The sequence below is a fragment of the Elaeis guineensis genome, chromosome 13, assembly GCF_000442705.2.
Source record: "Elaeis guineensis isolate ETL-2024a chromosome 13, EG11, whole genome shotgun sequence".
Classification (NCBI taxonomy): Eukaryota; Viridiplantae; Streptophyta; class Magnoliopsida; order Arecales; family Arecaceae; genus Elaeis; species Elaeis guineensis.
In genome coordinates, this window is record NC_026005.2 from 17,038,532 (window position 1) to 17,042,883 (window position 4,352).

A 4,352-nucleotide genomic window follows, 5' to 3' on the forward strand; every position below is an offset into this window, starting at 1 on the left:
AATTTATGTTGATGACATAATTTTTGGGTCTACTAATGAATCCCTTTGTCAAGACTTTGCTAAGCTTATGCAGGGAGAGTTCGAGATGAGCATGATGGGAGAACTCACCTTCTTCCTCGGACTCCAAATCAAACAATCAAAAGAGGGAATCTCCATCACCCAAAGCAAGTACACCAAGGAACTACTCAAAAGATTTGGAATGGAGAACTGCAAACCAATTGGCACACCAATGAGTCCCTCATGTAAGCTTGACAAGGATGATGAAGGTAAAAGCGTAGACTTAAAATACTATAGAGGTATGATTGGCTCATTATTATATTTAACTACAAGTAGGCCTGATATCATGTTTAGTGTTTGCTTATGTGCAAGATATCAATCTAATCCTAAGGAATCTCATTTGAATGCTGTTAAAAGAATCCTTAGATACTTAAATGGTACACAAACTATAGGGTTATGGTACTCTAAGGACTCACAAATTAATTTGTTAGGATATTCTGATGCTGATTTTGCTGGATGTAAATTAGATAGAAAAAGTACAAGTGGAACTTGCCAATTTCTTGGAGTAAATCTAATCTCATGGTTTAGCAAGAAATAAAATTCGGTGGCACTGTCTACGGCTGAGGCCGAATACATTGCAGCCGGAAGTTGTTGTGCTCAAATCTTGTGGATTAAGCAACAACTCAAAGATTTTGGAATCAAACTTAATGAAACACCAATAAAATGTGATAATACAAGTGCTATAAAAATCTATCTAAAAACCCAATACAACACTCAAGATCTAAACATATTGAGATAAGACATCATTTCATAAGAGAACATGTTCAAAACAAAAATATAATTCTTGAATATGTTAGCACTGAAAATCAATTAGCCGATATCTTTACAAAGGCCCTTAGTGAGGATAGATTCTGTAAAATTAGGAGAAATCTAGGAATTCTAGATCCATTTGTCTGAAATTTCTCAATTTCCAAAGAATAGATGTCAAAAACTCTTAGAGCTCAATTTTCAACATCTATCCTGGTTCCAAAAGCTCAGATTTATCACTCTAAAAACTTATCATTGAGCAAAATTCCTTCACTCAAAATTTCAAATTTTTCTGGAATTTATTCATATTTTTACTGATTTTCTGAACTTCATGAGTCGACCCCCATGAGTCGACTCAATGGCAAACTTGTAAATCCCACCAACTTCCATCGGGTTCATTGTTTTTAAAACGAGAAACCCTGTTTATGAGACGACTCATCTTCTCGTCGTCTTCCTTCCGAAAGCCGTCCTCTCCAACTCTTTTTGCTCCAAATCCAAGGATCAATTCTGAGGCAATTCTCCCTCCTTCTCTCCACCAAAAATCGCCTCCTTGAAAAGGACTTTTCTGTGCTTTCTCGCAGTGATTGGCGCGGGTGGAACGTGCCCTAGAACTTCACCGTTCATTCAAAATCCACTTCTTTTCTCCACCAAAATTTTTCTTTACTCTTTTGTGATCCCTCCTCCACTGAATTCAAATCTTCTTGTCTGCTACTTTATTGGATATGGCTCCAAAGATGAAACTTCCCCAAAGGAGGAAATCAATCCGAGAGCCTGAGGAAATTGTCCGAAAGAAAAGGCATGCTCAGTCTTCCACTGTTCCCAATCCAGTTTCAGTACCTGCTCAAGGTCCCTCTCAATCCTCCATAAGCCCCAGTGTAAATCTTCTTTCTGATAGAAAAGTAGAAATCGGGAAAAATATAGATTTTCGGTTCTTTGAGAAAGAAGGCTTTACTTTTGCTACCAAGATCAAAAATCAAGGATGGGAACTTTATTGCTCTCTTAAGGAAGTCACCTATGTTGATCTAGTCAGAGAGTTCTACCAGAACCTAAATTATGGAAACGGGTCTGTGACTTCAACTGTAAAGGGGATTGACATCTGTTTGGATTCTAGGATATTGGGAGAGATACTTCAGTTGCCTAGTGAAGGATACTCATATATGGAACTCCCAATTAAAGAAGAAGGGATCAGAATTATCTTAGGAGAAGATTTTTCAGGAAGTTTAAACAGATTGGAAGCAAAGCTACTGTCCATTGAGATGAGGGTCCTGCATCAGATTGTGACAAAACTATTCTTTCCTAGGAGTGGTAGACATGACTTACTATCTGGCAGAGATGTTTGTGTCATGTTTCATATCATCACTCAGACCCCCCTAAACCTCCCTGCACTTATGATAGAGGCCATGAGAGAAACTTTGAACAGATCCAAGGCACACTTGCCTTATGGTATGGCCCTTACTAGAGTATTTAGGAGGTTTAGAGTTAGCTGTGAGGGGGAGACACCTACCAAGCTCTCACATGTGGACACTTTCAACCAACACAGCCTGCATCGAATGGGAATTACAAAGACTGTTGGTGGTTGGATCAAGGGCTCTGAAGAAAGAGCTGAGGAGAGAGCTGAGGAAAGAGCTGAAGACAGAACTGAAGGCAGAGTAGAAGATGAAGGTCCATCTTCTCCTGTACATGATTTCAGGGCAGCTTCACCAGATACCCAGTTCATTCCTGATACTGAGGCTGGCCTTTCTAAGTTTACTAGGATGCCCACACCAGTGTATCAGCCAGAGAGCAGAGCACCTCCATCAGAGTTTAGACTGGCTGATGATCAGATCGAGCATATATCTCAGCGTGTACCTTCTTTGCTGTCTAGCCAGTGGAGTAGTACTTCTTTTGCACCTGGAGCTACTTCTTCTGATCAGACCATTACTCCCCACATCTCCACTATATTTCAGATGATTTCAGATCAGTCCGTCAGGATACAGCAGCTTGAGGATACAGTCTGGAGACTTACTGGCAGAGTTCTTGACTTGCAGGAGCAAGTCCTTGCATTGGCCCATCCCCAGCCACAGGAGTCTACCATTGAGGTCACAGACCTCACTGCAGAGGCTGGCGGCTCAGAGGAGCATTAGAAGGTGGATATGAGCTACTGAGGAAAGAGATCAGAGGATCGAGTGAGCATGCTACCACCCAGTTCACTGCTCTACTTCAATCTGTTTCCAGAGCACTGAACGTACTTGATTCTATCAGACTCATGGTATCAGCCCTAGTATCTCAGCGTTCTCAGCCACCCAGTTCATCTCGTTCTCCTACTCGTGGCAGAGGCAGACGGGGTAGAGGACGCACTTCTGATCCATCATCTTCTCATACCAGATCTGATGACTCCGATCCATGATTTGACTCTGATTATTGACTTATCTAGATCTTAGGAGTTAGTATCTTGTTCTAGGATCTATACCTTGGGGCCATGTATTGACATTTAGCTGGTTGAATTTTATGTATTGAAATAATTATGATATTAATGAAATCATCTTTTACCTATATCTTTGTAATGATTATATTTTGATTATATTTCAATCTCTGATATATCTATTGAAATATTATCTTCTCCTTGTTGTTGTTTGCTATTGATAATTGCTATATTAAGGGAGAGCAAACATCTGTGAAAAACTCTAAAGAGGAAGAAATTAAAGAATATTTCAAAAAAAAAGAAAAGAAAGAGTTAACTATGTTTGATGATGTCAAAAAGGGGGAGAAATTAAAATTAAACAAAAATTAAAATTAGAGAAAAAGCAAAACCCTAAATTATGAGAAAAAGGGGAGAAATTAAAATTAAACAAAAATTGAAATTAGACAAAAAGCAAAACTCTAAATTATGAGAAAAAGGGGGAGAAATTAAATTAAAATAAATATTGAAGAAATTAAATAAATATTGGAGAAATTAGACAAAAACAAGGATTGAAAGATTAAACAAAACTTTGAGAAATTTTGGTATCAAAATTTGGTATCAGACAGAACTTTAACAAAAAGTTATCCATCAAAAGCAAAATCATGAGTACAATGCAAATAAGTATTTTTTTATATAAGCTCTAATATTCAAACTTGCTTTTGAAATTTTACTCACCTTGATACATCAATAAGAAATTTGTTTTACTCTGATACATCCTACAATTTCTTTTAACTTGATCTGATACATGATAACATTTGATCCGATACAGGTGAAGGTTTCTCTGATAAATTATAACATTTGATCTGATACAGTGAGAAAGTTTCTCTAATATATTATAACATTTGCTCTGATATAGTGTGAAATTTTCTCTGACATTTGCTCTAATACAGTATGAAATTTTTTCTGATACATTAAAATTTTCTTGCTCTGATACATTATAAAATCTCTTCTGATATCATTGTAAAAATTATTTTTGCTCTGATACATAGAAAAAGTTGTTTATCTTCTCTTGCTCTGATATATCTTGAACTCAAAATGATCTAATACTCTTTTCAAATCTTTAAGAAAATGGACAAACTATTTTTGCATTTATATTACATGCCAAAAG